Source organism: Cervus canadensis, chromosome 8, assembly GCF_019320065.1.
Source record: "Cervus canadensis isolate Bull #8, Minnesota chromosome 8, ASM1932006v1, whole genome shotgun sequence".
NCBI classification, from domain to species: Eukaryota; Metazoa; Chordata; class Mammalia; order Artiodactyla; family Cervidae; genus Cervus; species Cervus canadensis.
The window spans coordinates 75,210,309-75,229,112 of NC_057393.1; the positions used below are offsets into that span (position 1 = coordinate 75,210,309).

The window sequence follows — 18,804 nt, forward strand, 5'->3', positions numbered from 1 at the left end:
TAGGGTGGACATTTATTATTACATCCCACTCTGTGGGTCCTTAAACTAGATTTTTTTTTTAAAATAATTGTGTTCCTCTTCTTTAATATAATGTTAAAACCAGTATACATTTAAAATCCTCCTCCCCTTACAGCATATAAATAAGTGTGGAGAATATTTGCTAGGATGTTCAAAGGAGGTGTAAGTTTGAAATATATAACTCTGAATGTACAATGTTCTTTCAATAAAGGCTGGGCAAGGGTCATAAAACTATAAAAAAAAATATCCTGCCCCTTTGGACTATAACAGCTAATCATTAGCCATCCATTCGTAATGTTTACCTTTTAGTGTGTTATTTTCACATTTTTCTTCATGGGGACTAACCATTAGTATCCCCCTAAGACTAACAAAAGTACATTCATTGCCTGCTGGCAAATGATTTCCGGCCCCAAAGCATTTACTGGTAGAAAAAGTTAAAGTATATCTAGGCTTATATTTCTATTATTCTTGGGCATTAGCAGCAGCATAAATTTTTTTTCCCAAGAATTTCATTCTAACTGGCTTCACATATGATGTTACGTAAAGATTCACACATACTATGCACATGTTCGTGAATCAAATTTAGGAAAATAGAAAAAGTTAAACTGTAGATGTCTCAGAAATCTTTTACTAAATGGACATATTTTAAACTCACTCTCTATTCAACTTCTCCTCCTCTTGCCTCCCCTCCCCACACACAAACACACAAAAAGACTATCCCAAAGCCCTATTAACTCCCAAATTAATATTCTACTGCATTTTAAAAACAGAGCTTGTTTGCATTTAAACATGCCTATGTAAACAAGGTGTTTGAAGGAGATTTTCTTCTTCAGAGTATTCAAGAGCTGGAGTGAAGCTATTTAAAGAATGGAGTATTCAATTCCTTAGGCCAGATGCTAGTATAAATATGAAACTATGTTCACACTGCAGATGAAACTATTTTTAGTTGGTGCATTTTGAAGAGCACTATTCAGTTAAGCATTGTAGAGTGGGCTTTCAGTAAGCTACAAACAAAATCTAGAGGTTTTTTGCCCCCGTGTTAACACCCTGACACTGGGGCTTATGAGGGGGTTGAGGGGGGTGGTGGTTGCCCTTCCGCTGGTACACACCAGGGCAGCCTCACCAGATCAAAATACTAAAGACTTTCATGCAAATCAGTAAACAGCCACTGCCCCCAGGCCCTCTCTTCCGTGCTCCCTGACACCTCTCCTATATCCCTGGATCTTTCCTTAGGAGATCTACCCCTTCCCACTCCCCAGTCACTGCAGAGTTCATTCCTGGCCAGTCCAGGGGGCCTGGTTTCTCCCCCAGCCCTGAGGTGCGTGTCCACTTCGCCTGGTGCCTGCATCAGTCCTGCAGAGTTGCTAATGTGCTAATTTCCACTGTTCACTCTAATTATCCTGTAAGTTGCATTGTTATTCAATTCCAGACTTCAAAATCAAGAAAGGTGCAAATCTACAAAGGGAACTGAGGACCACAGAAATGTGCAAATATAAAGATACTCTGGGCAGAGCCTGGCCACGTTTTTCACCCCAGGCACATGTGTCCCTGTGTATAAACTCGGTCAACCGACGGTTACTAATGACGCCAGCGTAGGTGTGTAGACTGCACAGGTCAGGTCTTTCCCAGTGCCTTGCACATACTAGACACAAATACAATAAACACGCACAGTAGGAGCTCAAGAAAAGCCACAGTCAAGGATGATCAGAGTCTCATGATCTTGGGATACGGGTACAGAAACCAAGGGTGCAACTAAGATGCAGCAAGCAATGCTCAGCATCCACTAGAATGGGGCATGCATCATTTCCCTTGGAATTTTCTGGGGGGGCTAATGGACTTGACAGTGAATTGTCTTGCTTCTTAAACATAAGCTGCTCCGCCAGGCCAGTCCTGCCAAGCAGTGACATTGGTTTGTACCTCAGCTGTTGGGCTGGATCTTCAACCAATTCGCTGCCAGAACGTCACCAGGCTGTGGCTCTGGGCACAGTCCAGCCATCCTGTCCTGGTGACAGGCCGCCGTTCCTGCGGCTGTGAGTGAAGCCAGGAGGCAAGCGAGGCTCGGTACCCCTTTCCACATCTCTGCAGACTGCCAGGTAACAAATAAGAAGGCAGGGAAACAAAGTCCAGGGCTAGAATGATGAATGCTTTACTTTTTAGAATCTGAAAGAAGAGATAAACCAGTCAAGGAGCTGAGAGGCCTAGGGCCTTTCCACTGTTGTCTTTTTTCACTTACACAAACCTTATTCAAAGGAAAGGACCCAGAAATGAGGGAACTTAAGAGAGGGAGGGGCCAAGAGGGAGCATTATATTTTTCTTTAAGAATTGGGTTGGCCAAAAAAGCTTGTTCAGGTTATTCCGTAACCTCTTGTGGAAAAGCCTAAATGAACTTTCTGACCAACCCAAATATATTGTTTGTTAAAAGATTAATGCATTATACAAAACAAAGGCTTAATCTCCTCTCAACAGTCAGATACTCCCATTGGCCCTAATGAAAAAGAGTTGCACATTTTTTGATAAAATATCAGCTGCTATTCCCCTCACCTCTAATTAAGGGGAAAAAAAAAAAACAAAACTGTGGTGCGGAGAACATGGCTTTAAATATTTCTCAAGGTTCTACTAACACTAGAAACCACTCGAGCTTCCCCCATAGTTTACTATATCACCAAATCCCTGCTATGTATTTACAGCCTGGTAAGTCCTAATTACCACTTACTTTAAGATCATAAATGTTTTTTGGTGTCTTAAATGGACAACTAATATTACTGGTCAATGGACTGAGGTGCTGCTCTTGTGATGGTAAAATTTATTCTCGCCCAAACTCCAGGAGTTCATTTGTGAGATATTTTATTCTACTATTCTTTCAGTGATTCATTTACCTTTAGTAATATTTGTATTCAGAACTGTGCTGTTTATAGCCAATGGCACAGTGCTTGGCTGAATTATCTTTTTCTTTCACAGCATAACAGAGACAAGCACAGTCAAATTGAGGATGGTCTTCAGGACACTGTTGGAATCAGACTGTCTGGCGAACACATTCAGAGCGGTTTCTCAAACCACATGAATGTTCTGACTGCAACATGCCTATCGGGTCATTAACAAGCGTCCTAGAATGTGCTGTGCATATTTAAACGATTAGGCTCATGCATGATGAGCCTGTTTCCAATGTTGCTTTAGCTTTTATCAATTATGCAGCACAGCACAGATGCATGTCTTCACCTTTGGTTTTTGTGTACCACTGCAGTGCACTTCCTTTTAGAGCAGTGTTTATGTCTTTTTGCTTAGCTTAAACCTAAGGCTAGGGCAGGTTGTCCTAATCTAGACAACCTGAAGGATTTTATCTAAGCCAATCCAAATTTGGCTCGACAAATTTCTAGAGAAGTTAGTTTCACCCAGGACTCAGATGTGCCAGGTCACTCCATCACTGTGCTGGGTCAATTGGTAGCAATCCCAATTGCCCTTTTCCTCACCCGACTAGAATCTGTGTTCAGAAACTGCCGAGCATTGAGATTCTTGAGTCCTCAACCCAAAGAGGAGCTGAGTGTGAAACCAATCATGTGAGTCCAGGCATCTCAAAGGTAAGAGTCAAGTCTTTATTCTATTGTTCTTACAGTATTTAATCTATTTTGCTTAATTAACTCTGTAACGGACACACAAAAGGGGCAGGTGCACGGTGGGTTATTTTCAGACTTCACATCTGTGTGGCAGTTACACTTCTGAGCCTATAGGCTAATTCAGTGCAACTGGTTCCAACCCTTCCCAGCCTGCTGTTGACATGAGGCTTGCCACAGTCCGGGCAGGTCTCACTGCTATCAATAACCAGGCTGGGCTGTTGCCCAAGAGAAAAGCCTCAAAGGAAATGACTTAAGTGTGGTATACTCTAGGAGTACCCAAGTCAATTTTAAGTTGATACACAGATACACTTTTTTTTTTAAATTTTGAGAATTATGTATTTATCTTCACTGTTATTTATAGCAAGTGATATGAGTTTTCCATTTGCAGTAGTGACATAAAATTTCCTATTATAGTTGTTTAAGTTTAAAAAAAGCAAAGAAGAAAATATTAATAATAAAACAGCAATTTATCGAAATGGCAAAAATGTTGATGTTGGTTTACAAATGGCTAAAGTCTAGGATATCCTAAGTTAAGGCCTAAGACTTTAATAATGCTACCATTTATCAAGTGCTTTATTGTGCCAGACATTGTCTTAAGCACCTGGAATTCAATACATTATTAAATCCTACAACATCTCTGTGAGGTAGGAATTATTATACAGACTTTTTAAAATTGGCAATCCAGGGTTCAAGTTCAGGTCTGCCAGACTTCTACCATTACATTATGCTGCCTCCAAGTATAAGATTTAAAGCCTCATCATGTATCCATTCATCCAATGTATGTATTGAGCACCTACTACATGCCAGACAATATCCTAGATTAAAATTTGGGGTGAGGGAGGGACCTTTATTTCCCTTTCCTATAAGTAGTGGTAGACGGCACATGGGAGTCTTGATCAGGATAAAAAAGAAAATGTTTCTTATCTTGGGCTTCCACTCATGCTCCCTGAAAATAGACCAAATTTAGACCCATAAACAATATGCAGAGCTCCATTAGTAAAACCCCCAAAGCTATTATTTTACAAATATTTAGAATACTGAACATGAGATTGATTCATGTAATAAACAAACTGCTATTAGAAGCGGCCACTGGGGACTTCCCTGGTGGTCCAGTGATTAAGACTCTGCTTTCCCAATACAGGGGTACAGGTTCGATCCTTGGTCGGGGAACTAAAATCCCACATGCCACATGGTCAAAAAACACGACAACTAGGTTGACGTGACAAAAGAACTTTCAGAGTTGGCAGGCCTCATTTTATGAAAACCTGATATGTAAAAATTAAGCCATAGGGAATATATTTACATTACAACAGGGGGCTCTACTTCACCAAAAGGAGTTTTCAGAGGGCTTCCTAAAGAGGAAGTAACTTCTAAAGTTATAATGTGTATACAGCCTACCTTGATTAACTGGACAGGAGCAAATACGAATTACCCAGTGCCCGTTCCTGCTGTCAAAATTAGTAATTTAGAAAAATAGAAAAAATACACAACATGAGAGAAATAAATATGTTCTTCCTTGTCACACATGCATGAGAACCAGAAATCCTCATTTCTGAAAACAGAATCTCATCAACCTTGTTGGATGGACACATAATCATTTTCATTTTTTTTCATAGCACAATGAGTCAATACTCTTGAAAGGGAATCAACCAGCAGTCTTTAACCAAGAGTTCAAAGACCAGTTTTAGGATGGGTCCATGAGCGTCTTCAAATGTCATATCAATTTTGTGGATGTATTTTCTCAGTGGAGAGTCCATAGTGTTCTCCAAATTCTCAAAGTCATCTAAGCCAAACACCCGAAGATTAATAAGCACCATCAGAAATAGGCGAATCCAACCACCTTTCCTCCCTGTCACATACGCACAGACTTCAAGGAAAATGCAATAAATAAACCTTGGTGGTAATCCCTGATGGGTGGTATTTTGGGCAGAGTGATAAGTGATAAGCATTGAAAATGTATTTCCTAACTTTTTTTTTTTTTAAATCATCATAGACTCCTTTCAGAATTAGATGAATGCTATGAATAGGCTCCCAAGAAATTGTGTGTTTATATTCAGAAATCTGCATGAAGACTTAGGGGTCGAGGCATCCCCACAAAAATTTATCCATCATTTCTTAATAAGTATTCATGACTCGGATGATTCCCCAGCAGAATATATAAATATCTGACTTACAGCTTAAGCTATGGGTTCTGTGTTGTGGCAGTGGGGCAGTGGCTAGGGGCAGCTGATGATCATCAGTAAACCTCCTGGCAAACCATGAATCTCGTATCTATAGTACAGATTCTATGCCCTCCCTATCTTCACTCCTAGAACTGATTCGACAGGGAATGTTTTACTCAGCTAGAAAGCTCTGCCCAGGGTAAATTCTAAGATCCACTCTAACACTGCTTTTGGGAGAAACTGTTTTCTATGAATTGATTTGATTAACCACACTAGCGCCACTTGCAACAAAGAATAATGTAATCAGGCAGAAAGTTGACATTTTCATACAAAAGTTTTATCATCAGCCATCTAAAATTGCTAACTTTTCCCCTTAGCTTGTATGTCATACAAGCTAAGAATATGATATGAAAATATTGCTTTGATGAATCAAGGACACCCAATGAGAGGATAAAGACTTAACACTGAGTTTCAACTGGTATTTCTTTATCACCAGTGCACGCATTGGTAGACATGAAAAGTCTCCATAGTTATGAAACAAATGAAACTATAAATCCAAACAAATCAAGAAAGAGCCTTAAGCTTAATTATCTTCCCTTCAACATCTCAGAACATTTTCTAGGTGGAAGTGCTAAAGCTCTGGCAAAATATTAGGAATTTCAATGAGGGATATATAAAATATGTATTTCTTCTGCTAACCAGATAGGCCTGATATGAACACAAGGTATTTACCAGAGATAACGAAAGGTCAGCATTTAACATCAAGCACGAACATTTTATCTAGAAAGCCAACTTTGCACCAAATCCAAGTTCCTAGAGGGATAAGTAGGCACTTCAAAAAGAAAATCTAAGCTGAAGATGACCACGATAGTCTTCAAGTCTAATAATATCTCAGAAGAACAGAGATCACATGGGATGGGAATCGCCTCACTTACTCAACAATCCCACATGAGACTACAACCAAAGGAATGGGCATCATCATCCCTGCTCTTTAAGCATTTACAAGTTTGCTCACATGCAAGGCCCACTCAGGAAGCTTCTCCATGCTCCCAGTTCTCTCTGTTTATGCTTTCATCTATGCACTGGCTAAATACAATCTTGTAACCTCGTTGTGCCTGTCCACCCCACTACATCATGAGTTCCTAAGGGCAGAGACTGGGTCTCTTTCAACTTCATCTTCCTTCTGCAGCAAATATAGCGCCCTGGCTATCTTAAGCACTCAGTGGATACAACAGTGATGCTACTATGTAAATTCCCTACATACGAATGAGCGCCATTCTGAGAGCATGTTCGTTAATTCAAAGTTAGCCTAGCCAACCTCGCAGTACCAGCTATGTCACTGCCGCTTTTGTGCTTGCTTCCTGACATCCTGGGCTTGAAATACAGATACTGTACTCTAAACAGCATTGTTCAGTAAAGTCACAAAAGCACATCCACCTGTAGAGGAAATGCACACACTGCAATGTATGCCCGACATATACTTTAAAATAAAAGATCTGGCAAAATATCACAGCCATCCAAATCTCTCTAGATCAGCACTGTCCAATACAAATATAAGGTGTACCATTTATATCTAAAAGTTTCCTAAAGTTTTCAGTAACCACATTAAAAATAAAGAAAAATGTAAATTACAATACTATTTTATTTAACCCAACATATCAAAATATTATTTCAACAGGTGATCAATATAAAATTATTAATGAGATATATTTTTATGCTAAGTTTTTGAAAGCTGGTGTGTATTTTACACTTACAGCGTATCTAACGTGCATGTTAAATAATTCAGTTAAAGTGATACAGTCCTACCAAAGCAATAAAGTTATGTTTAACGAAGAAACTTTTACACCGCTTTAGTTTTTAATTTCAAACTGAAATTAAAGTAAAAACTCAGTTCCTCTGCTGTAGTAGTCACATCCCAGGGCCCAGCAGCTCTATGTGGTCAGTGCCTACCGTGTGGCACAGCTCTAGGCTACTTAACAGGAGCTGACAAAGTGACTTGCAAAATAATGTCCACAGAGTAAGATCTTACATTTAAAGCAAGACAGTTTACACATGTGCACACAAACAGGTAACGAAAAGAGCAACTACTGATCATTAGCAGTGTGTTAGTTCTGGGAGGAGAGGAATGAGAAAGGACGTAAAGAAGTACATTTTAGGTTTAAATTTTTTGTATAAAAAGTCAAATTAAGAGGGAAAAACAGATTGAAGTATCTCCTTTTCTTTAAGTAGAAGACATAGTTACACCCTGAGAGTGAGACAACTTAGATATCTTTAGATAAGGGCCACTAGAAAGGTAGCAAAACCAGCAGGCATGCTGTATAAGGAATGTAGATTGAGGGTGTTTGTGTTTGACCTGGAGAATGGAAAATTGGAGATATGGGCAGTTATTTTCAAATATTTGAAATGCTATTAAGAAAACAAAAATTTGATTTGTTCTCTGTTGTCTCAGAGAACAGCACCAAAGACAACAGAATATTATTAATACAATTGCTTATATGCTAAACCATGCATTTCTCATTTAATTCATCAAAAGAAAGAATTTCTAGCACAGAGACAGATAAAAGATGGGATGGAACTGTAAAGTCATGAGTTTCCTCAATCACTGAAAATATTAAAAAGTCAACTAATTTCTGCAGAGGACATTTAAGAAGTACTAAGTACAGAAAAGAAGTCATAACTAGAATTCTGTAACTAGATTATCAATCCTGATATTTTATTATTGTGTGAGATTTACCATTATCCAAAGGGCGTGTGTGAAATATTACAAATGTTCACCCAACATTCAATTTTATTCTCCTTCCAAGAATGCTGTATGATTACATACCCTCACTTCTCAGAAGTAAAACACGACCAAGGAATTAATCACTTTGTTGATTAATGAAATGTGAGTAGAAGCTGATGCCTGATACTGCATGTTTCTATATTTAGGTTGCAACTGTCCACTTTACTTTCTTGGGGAAGAAAATAGCATTTCTTAAGGTTTACTTTTCTAAAGGAAAGAGGAAAGAACACTAATGTTCTTGAATTGACTAAACACTCCCCAATATGTGATCTAATCTAATCTTCCCCAGTTCCCTGAGATAGGTATTAACTGTTTTACAGATAAGCAATCAAAGTAGAATTAAAAATTTTAGGGTCATGCAGCTTACAGAACAAGAATTTGAATTCAATTCTGTCTTATTTCAAAGTTCATGCCGCAGAGGTTTAGTACAGTGGTCAGAAAAAAGCCACCTGAGAATGGTAGTTCCTGTTTGCTCATTCTTCTAAATCTTTGATTGAAAACATTTATACAAAACAATGGAAACTAAATGAGTATTCTTAATGTAAAAAAAAAAAAAAAAGAAAGAAAGAAACCCACACAGAGGCTGCACATGTGAAAGCCTATATTTACACACAGCCATCACATGATAGGTAATTAGCCAGGTAACTATAGGTTTTTCTCTGCTAGAAAAGTATATGTTTCATCATGCTTTGAAATCTGCCTTATTATCAGCATTGCTGTGAAAACAATGTTTTATTCCTTATTGAGTGAATAGGCCAGGAATGGAACATTATTTTTGTAGAAACTAACAGAATACTTTTCTTTGTGAACCAAAGAAGTGGAATGGGTGGTTGGAAGGTGGAAAATATCCTCCACCATGATTGGGGAGTAATCATCGTAATTAAGTGAGGTTAGGATTAAAACTGTACAATTGCCTAGAATAAGAAGTATTAGATATCTTACTAAAACCATTTCTTTAATAACTTGTCACCTAAAAAGAAAAAGATTGCAAACAAGCTGATGATTAGGGGAAAAAAAAAAAAAAAGATAAGGCAAAGCAAGTCCAGTCCGGCTTTATTTCCCTGTATGTTTTTGTCACTGCTATAATCCTGACGCATGACATAGATTCTCTTGAGGAGGAGAGGAATTAATAAATGCCAGTATTAATATGTAAAATGCCCACATACAAACTCCTACTAGAACACTACCGAAAATCCCTAGGCTAGCAAGCTAGCTTTGAACATGTTCGAAAGCTCTCAGTAAATTTCCTTGAGTCAGTCTATAGACATAATATGTGTAATCCGTGTGCACTCAGTCATGGCCAACTCTTTGTGACCCCTATAGTGGACTACAAATGAAGCCAAAAATAGAAACAAATACTACAAGTACAGTCATCTCTTCTTGGTATCTGTGGGGGGTTGGTTTCAGACACCCTCCCCCCTCCCCACCTCCCAGATACCAAAACCCAAGGATGCTAGTCTCTTATATAGAATGGTAGAGTATTTGCAGATAACCTACACACACCCTCCTTTATACAATTGACCCTGGAACAATATGGGTTGGAACTGCACAGGCCCACTTACACAGAATCCAAGGCTGGTTGGATCCATGGATATAAGGAACTAGGAAAATGGAGGAACTGCAGCGGAAGGCCAAGTATAAGTTATACTGAGAGTTTCCACTGCACAGAGGGTTAGCACCCTAACACCAGTGTGGTTCAAAGATCATCCCTAGATTAGCTGTAACACTTAATACAATGTAAATGCTAAGTAAATAGTTGCTGGAATGGGGCAAATTCAAGTTTCACTTTTTGGAAGTCTCTGAAGGTTTTTTTTCCTTTCTTTTCTGAGTGCTTTCCCCCTGAGGTTGGTTGAATCCATGGATATGGAACCCACAGATGTGGAGGGCTAACTTTACATTGCTTCTCCTTCTAGGTACCAACAGGAAGCCCCTCCACTAGAGGGTGTCCTAGGAAGTGCCAGAGAAGAACTCAAGTCAACCACCAAATCCACACATGTGTCCCCATCACGCAGAGAATGCCAGAGATTTCAGAGGAGGTTGATCATAAACGCTGCATGTTTACTTAACCTACTAAATATAGCTTTGAAGTTAGAAAGCCTACAGGATAGTTAGGGCTGTTACTGGGAAGATAAGGCAAACACATAATATACTGCTTTATATTGCTAGTTATAGCATAGGTGCTCAATCAGGTGGTAGAGACACTAAGTGTGATAAGAGCTCGGTAAGCAGGGGAAATCCTTTGAGCTGGATGCTGAACAAAGGCTTCAGGGGCTTAAACTGAATCTTAATGAAAAGAGAGAATTCCTTCAGGTAAGAATTCTGGAAGGGGCATTCCAAGAATGAGTAAAGTATGAGACTTACTGGAGGGCTGGGGAGCAGGGGAGTGGGTGCATGTAGTTAAAAAGAAAGAAGACCAGGCAGTTAGACTAGTTAGGCTAAGGCAAGAGGTTTACATAAGCGATAGGAGATAAGAGAGAGATAGGCTCTCTTAACTTTCTGCGTGCACTTTGAGCTGGCAATTCTATCTCTACAAACCTATGAGGAAACAGTCCTGGATGTGGGCAGAGTTACAAGAATTTCAGACTTTGTGGGAAAACAGAAGCAACTGAAATATCCAAACAGAAGCACATCTACAATGAAACGTTATGCAGGCAGAAAGAAACAGTGGAGATAGAGTGGTTTATAATATGGGGGTACTGTCACAAAACACCTGTACAAATTTAAACGGGGGAGGGGCAGACATTTTACTTTTATAGGGAAAAAGACTATACATATTAATTCATACCTAAAGACACATTCATATAGATTAGAATATTGATATAAGAAATGCTAACAATAGTTACTTCAGAGGGGGAGGAAAAGCAGCAACATATTTTTCTGTACTTTGTTGTATTGCTTGCATTTTCTAACATGAACACGGATAATACTGGCAATCAGAAAAACAACAACAATGAACGATAACAATATTTAACACAAAAGAAGGACTTTCCAAGTGGTCCAGTATTAATACTTTCAACTTTCAACGCAGGGAGTGTGGGTTCAAACCCCGGTCGGGGAGCTAAGATCTTACATGCCTTGGGGCCAAAAAAACAGAACATAAAGCAGGAGTAGTATTGTAACAAAGTCAGTAAAGACTTTAAGTTTGTCCACATCAAAAACACGTGAAAAAAAAAATTAGGAAGAAAAAAAAAATCTGGGGTTTGGGGCTGAATAGTTCACTGGATGCTTGCTTACAACACCTGCCTCTTATCCAGTAGGCATGAAGTTACAAAGAAAGGGGGACTACAGGCTGAAAGTCAGTATTTTTAAGGGGTCAGAAGTATAAAAGATGCTGCCGCTGCTGCTAAGTCGCTTCAGTCGTGTCCGACTCTGTGCTACCCCGTAGACGGCAGCCCACCAGATTCTGCTGTCCCTGGGATTCTCCAGGCAAGAACACTGGAGTGGGTTGCCATTTCCTTCTCCAATGCATGAAAGTAAAAAGTGAAAGTGAAGTCGCTCAGTTGTGTCCAACTCTTCGCGACCCCATGGACTGCAACCTACCAGGCTCCTCCGCCCATGGGATTTTCCAGGTGAGAGTACTGGAGTGGGTTGCCATTGCCTTCTCCATAAAAGATGCTAGAAATGCTTTAAAAATTATTAGGTTGGTGAAAAAGTAATTGCAGTTTTGCAATGTTGAAATTTGCCATTTGATACTGGAATACATTCTTAAATGTGGTTATGTCATACCTCACTTTAATGCACATTTCTTGCTTTATGTTTTTTGCTAATGAATTGTTACTTGCTGTATATTTTCTATGTATTGTAGACCATAGAAATGATGTTTGACAAAAAGCAAATTCGAGCAGTTTTCTAAACCAAATTCAAAATGGGTCATAAAGCAGCAGAGACAACTCTCAACATCAACAACACATTTAGCCCAGGAACTGCTAATGAATGTACAGTGCAGTGATGGTTCAAGAAGTTTTGCAAAGGAGACGAGAGCCTTGAAGATAAGCAGCACAGTGGCCAGCCATCAGAAGTTGACAATGACCAACTGAGAAGATCATCAAAGATTACCCTCTTACAACTACACAAGAAGTCGCCAAAGAACTCAATGTCAACCATTCTATGTTGTTTGGCATTTGAAGTAAACCAGAAAGGTGAAAAAGTTTGATAAGTGGGTGTCTCATGGGCTGACCACAAATAAAAAAAAATTGTTGTTCTGAAGTGTTGTCTTATTCTATGCAACCTCAACAAACCATTTCCCAATTGGATTGTGACATGCAAACAAAAAGTGGATTTTATACAACAACCGGCAATGACCAACTCAGTGGTATGACTGAGAAGAAGCTCCAAAGCACTTCCCAAAGCCAAATTTGCACAAAAAAATGGGGTCATGGTCACTGTTTCATGATCTGCTCCCACTCTGATCCACTATAGCTTTTTGAATCCCAACAAAACCATGACATCTGAGAAGTATGCTCAGCAAATCGATGAGATGCACCAAAAACTACAATGTCTGCAGCCAGCATTGGTCAACAGAAAGGGCCCAATTCTTCTCCACAACAATACCCAAACACACATCACACAACCAACGCTTCCAAGTTGAACAAGTTGGTCTACAAAGTTCTGCCTCATCTACCATATTCACCTGATCTCTCCCCAACTGAAGCATCTTGACAACTTTTTGCAGGGAAAATGCTTCCACAACCAGCAGGAGACAGAGAATGCTTTCCAAGAGTTTGTCGAATCCTGAAGCGCAGATTTTTACGCTACAGGAGTAAAAAAACTTATTTCTCATTGGCAAACGTGTGTTGATTGAAATGGCTCCTGTTTTGATTAATAAAGATGTGTCTGAGTCTAGTTGTAGTGATTTAAAATTCAGACTGAAACCATAATTACTTCGGTACCAATCTAATAAAAAGCAAGTGGAAAGGTCCAAAGAAAGAGAATTCAAGGCCAGGCACATCTCTGGGATTTTAGGGGGAAACAAAAAGAGGCCACTGAATTCCAGCACACTAGCTGAAAATATACAGGGCAAGGCAACTAAGAAAACCCCAAATCCACAGCACTGTTTTTTTCGAACCCCACTGTGCGTAAAGCATTTTGTAAAGCCTCTGAAAACCCACTATTACTCCAATCTGTCCTAAATAAATATATTCATTAAAATGGGGTAAAAGTTCAAACCTCAAATTTCCTCAGAAGTGACCTGTACAAACTACAGACTTAAACACACAATGTTAGAGGAGAGAAGAGGAGTGGGTCTTTGACATTTAGGAAAATTACTGTTTTGCAATAAAACCTCACAGTACTTGAAAAGACAAATGAGCAATTGGAAAGAATCAGCATCAATACTAAAGAGAATTAAGCCTAAATGTCCAAATCAAATACATGTTCACACAGCCCTCTGGAATAGCTACATCAGTTCACATGTTGGATGTATATACTACTGGACTCCACGGTGATGCTATCATGGCAACAGCTATAATAATGGCCTATAAGCAGTAATTCATGTAGTAGCTAAAGAGATGAGAGGTGGGACACAAACAAAAGTATTTTAGAGTTACAATAAAAGAAAAGCACATTGCACTTCCAGCTCAAGGGGAATGTTGAATCAAACTTCATTTTTAAAGCACCTTTGAGGCACAGTGTTGCACTTTTCAAGGGTGTTTAACAGACCACATGGACCAGTCAGTTTGTTCTTCACAGTAGGCTCCTATCACCAGATGCAGATAGAAGTATTGCTCCAAGTAGGCCAGTCTGTCTATAATACCAGATATTTATGAGTTTGTAAGAAGCCAAGGCTGCCTAAGAGATTTTCCAAAAGACCCTGGGTATGCAATCAGAAACTAAAGGTGGTATATAAATATATATATATAGCAAGGGACTCAGACCACAGCTGAATTTCTTTCATCTTTGGTAATCTTCCCATCAGATGGTGACTACCACAGATATTTCACTGTGAAATTCACATTTCTATTAATGAGACTGAAACAAAAGTATGGGCTGGTTGCCTTCTCCATCATGGTCTTTTTTTATCATAGATATGGCCATATACCAGAAAACAAAAAAAAAAAAAAAAAAGGCAAGAACAGCTAGAGTCCAGAAGGATGATAATGAACTAAACTAACACATACGATAATTTAGGGAAGACATGCTGGTCTTTTATCTTATTTGATCAGAACAGCTTAAACAAAGCTGGACTCCAAGCTGGTATTCAACTGTGGCTCTTTATTGAGGCAAATACACTACAAACCTACCCTAAATGCTACAATATTTAACTATAGGAATTACAGAAGCTTGAAAGGCAAGGAAGTGATACAGAGTCACAAAACCTTCTGCCATATTAGCTGATGATGGTACTCATTAGATAATAGTCTACATTTAACACTACTGATTTTTTTTTGCTAAAGGATAACTAAACTTCAGGAGGTATAGCGATTCAAAAACATCTTTTCCCTCCTTTTTGCCCTGAGGAGTAAAAAGTCAAGGCCATACGGCTTTAGGGAAGATATTCTAATAGTTTTGCCTGTGTCGGTCCTATCCGGAGGGTGCCAAGCCTGGTGGATGTGCCACGGCTTTCTTCCACTGGACACCTAGGGTTCTTAGCAGAGATGAGCTTGCAAAATGTAAATGGGTACGACGGTATAAAAGAACAACCAGAGTATGTCCTGGTGAGTAATTAGGATGGGGAAGGATTCTGAAACCATATCCTGGTGAAAAATTGAAAAATAAAAATGGGATTATTTGGCTAAATAAAGAGAGGATTGAGGATGATATCAAGGAAAGGGGAAGGAAATCACAAGTGTACCAATGGCCAGCCTGACAATACTATGAAGAGCTCCTAAAAAGCATGAGTTTCTTACTTTGTTCAACTATTGTATCCAAGAGGTGAATGCTGGTAACCTGAATACTAAAAATAGCACTGAAGTTCCAATTTCACTTTCTACTTCTGCCCCAACATCTCAAACTCTAAAGTTCAGAACAAAGTCTTAAATTCTATAAACTTCTCTTCAGTTGACTATCCACCTTAAATCCATTATCAAAAGATATGAATCTAGTGTTTCAGAAAACATTCATCACTCTAGGTAACACTAGAAGATCTGAAAGTCAATAAAAATTCCAAATGGAAGGGTCTTACTTGAAATGAGCCTTCAGAAGGGATGTCAGTATGAATATCTAGACAGTAATATCAAGGACCAGCTGTCGACTGGCTCACACACAGATTTCACAGACTTCCCTTCCAGCAGATCTAGCCAAGATGGCTGAGAGCAGACAACATACATCATTGTTATTTATTCAAGACACTTTTTACATGTTCATTTTACCATTATTTCAGGATAGTGTTCAACTCTTTGATTACATGACGAAGCTGAATTTTACCTTTGAAAGGAATGGAATAAACTCCCATCTATGTTCCCAGGTCCTTAGAAAATAGCTTGTCACTACATTGTTCTAAAGCCCTGAATGTCCTGGGGATAGACTCTTGGAAGTGTGAACTTGCTCCTGTCAGAGGTTCTTTGGCCTGTCACTTGACAATGAAATGAAGCAACCTTTTGAAGAAACAGCCATGTTGGCACGTGGACAGCATGCCTCTCCTATGTTTGTTGTGCTAGAATTAGATTGTTTAAAGAATGCATGGTTCACGCAACAATATTGTTGGAGGAGCCTGTGACAAAATCCTTTGGAAATTATCTTTACAAATTTTTGATAAGCTTCAAGTGTAATTGATTTGTATTTTGAACTCAAGGACCCTGTAAAGGCTAATCTGTTTCAGTGAAGAGGCCCTTCTGTAGGGATTCCTCATGATATCCGCAAACAGCATAATTCAACAATATATCATCCAAGAAATTTCCCAAGTTTCTATCTTAAGAAAAAAAATAGTCTGGTAGTTCAGCAATGGAAGTTAAAATATAAACAACAAATACCCTCAGAAGACTGTTTAACATACAAACAAAATTTACATCTAGGAAGGAAGTAAGGATAAAAGAAAAGGATTGTCTTAGTAAGAATCATGTCTTCAATCCTAAGAAGTTCATTAGATGTCTCCGGTGAAAAATACTTACTATGACAAACTGTCAGCACCTTAGCATGCTTCTTATTAGAGACATTTATACTGTTTTCTGCAGCACAAAGTGAGAATCCTTCCCATAGCCACATCCTGGGAAGCAGCTTGACATATCAAACTCACAGCTAAGTTGAAACAACCATTTGAAATAAAAAGCCTCCAGAAATTCCAAGCAAAGACTACAGTCAATTTCTAACTAAAAATACTAGAGAAGACACCACACATCACTGGCCACTGTGGCCCAGCTTATTTACACAGAATTTAAGAGGAAAAGCGTTATATAAAATATAAATACATGTTTTTACATAAACATAAAAATATATATTTGTATTCTTTCTCCATATAGATGTATATATAATATATACAAAGTGTATGTGTATATATAAAATATATATAAGTAAAAGCAAGAACCTAAAGGATTTTAATAACAGTCTTCTATCGAGGCAGATAGTGAGAGTTTAAACCCTGCCCCAAATCACCAGAACATGAGATTAGGGATGTTCTTAAGAGACAAGTTAGCTAATATCATACCGCCTAGCTCCCTTTGATATAGAACCTCCTCATAATAATATGATGATGACAAAACCATCTCAGACTTCAGCTTCACAAATGCTTCCATATATACTTTTTTCTCAGTCTATCTTCTCAAAAAACAAAGCACACACTATTATCCACTTCACACATGAGGGACCTGAAGGTGTAAACACACAGTGACTTCTGCCCTGAGTGACGTCTCCAGGGCAGGAAGAGCTAAGATTCTCCTGACCTCCAAACCATGACTCCTTTAACAATGCTGTCTGCTCCCCAAGGTACAGTAGAAGTCTCAACAACAGAAGAGACGGGGGAAGGCACTCTTTCTCAATTTGATGGGACTTTAGAAACAGAAATTGAACTGAAGGAACCCCCATCATTAAATTCAGCCTTACCCACACCCACATCTTTTGGTCTCTTTTCTCAATTTCAGCTCAGATTCCCCTATCTTTTCTTTCTTTTTCTAGAGACACATTTGGAGATGAAACCATTCATAGCTGTCCATTCACAGACAATTTGTGGCAGCATAATTGACAATGAGTCTGCTGCAAAAAAAAAAAAAAGAAAATGCTGCTTTAATAACCTTGGCCTAAAATACATTCTGTTGTATGCCTCAAAGGGTTTCAATAAAAAGTCAACCTGTAGAGACATATTTTCTTGGCTTAAACAACAATCCAAAGCATATAAATGTAGTCCAACTATAATGACATATTTATAGGCCAATAAAGCTTACACTGCAGCTTTCATACTTCACTTAAAGGAACTCTGTAAGAAGCAGTGTTATATAAAATAATTTGATTTTTTTTCAAACTTTAGCCCAAGGAATAAAAAAAATGCAAGTATGCTATGTTTAACTGATAGTGTTTATATTCCTTAGTTGCTAAAAGTTTCGTAAAATGAAATAATTCTTCATTTGACTAGTTCCAACTGCCATACCAAATATGGGTATCAGGTCCACTTTATTACAAACGCTAAGTACTGTAATTCTAAAGACAAAAATAAATAACTAGAGGCTTGTATAGTGAACGATTTAATCAACCCGATTCTTCTGGAAAAACAGGTTCCTGTGTTCATTATGCTTATGAATAATACATTCCTTAACCCTTCTATTTTAACATAGTTATTTTTTTCCCTCCTTTTTCTATAAACTTCAGTATGAAACTGTCTGAAAGAAGGTAAAATATTTCACTGAGTAAAGTCACAATTTGAATTGGTTTCATATTGAACTTTCTTTCTTTGAAAAGGACAAAGAAAGGGGAAAGGGACGAGTGTACTCGCACATCTCAGAAGTGTTTTTTTAAGATTATTACTTTCCACACTATCTAGATCTGCAGTTTTAGTCATCATTTACGATCTTAAATAGGTTTTTTTTCTTTTAAAAAAGCAAACATGACATCCGCAAATATTGTCCTTGAAGGGCAAGGGGATTAAAAAAATGAAAGAGTAGTGATTTGATGATTTGAGTCAGAGCAGTTATTGGAAGTTGCCATTTGGGGCAGAGTTTCTCTTTGTGGAGTATTAATTTGTTGGCAGAAACACATTTGTGAGAACATTCTTTTTTCTTTTTTTTTCTTTTTTACTATTCAGAGAGACAGGAAGTGACAAACTGGGATTAAAGGGAACTTATTCTAACTAAACATTGAACAAGAGGAG

At 38.4% G+C, this 18,804-nt stretch overlaps 1 protein-coding gene and 1 long non-coding RNA gene across 3 annotated transcripts in view; one reads left to right on the top strand and one right to left on the bottom strand.

The window, feature by feature from the left end:
* ARID5B (AT-rich interaction domain 5B) overlaps window positions 1–18,804 on the bottom strand; it is a 188,096-nt gene that overhangs the window by 133,711 nt on the left and 35,581 nt on the right. The gene's annotated exons all lie outside the window — the stretch shown is intronic.
* On the top strand, window positions 3,458–11,924 carry LOC122446526. Its single transcript, XR_006270891.1, has 3 exons — window positions 3,458–3,593; window positions 10,487–10,609; window positions 11,828–11,924. It is a non-coding gene; the product is annotated as an uncharacterized LOC122446526 (long non-coding RNA).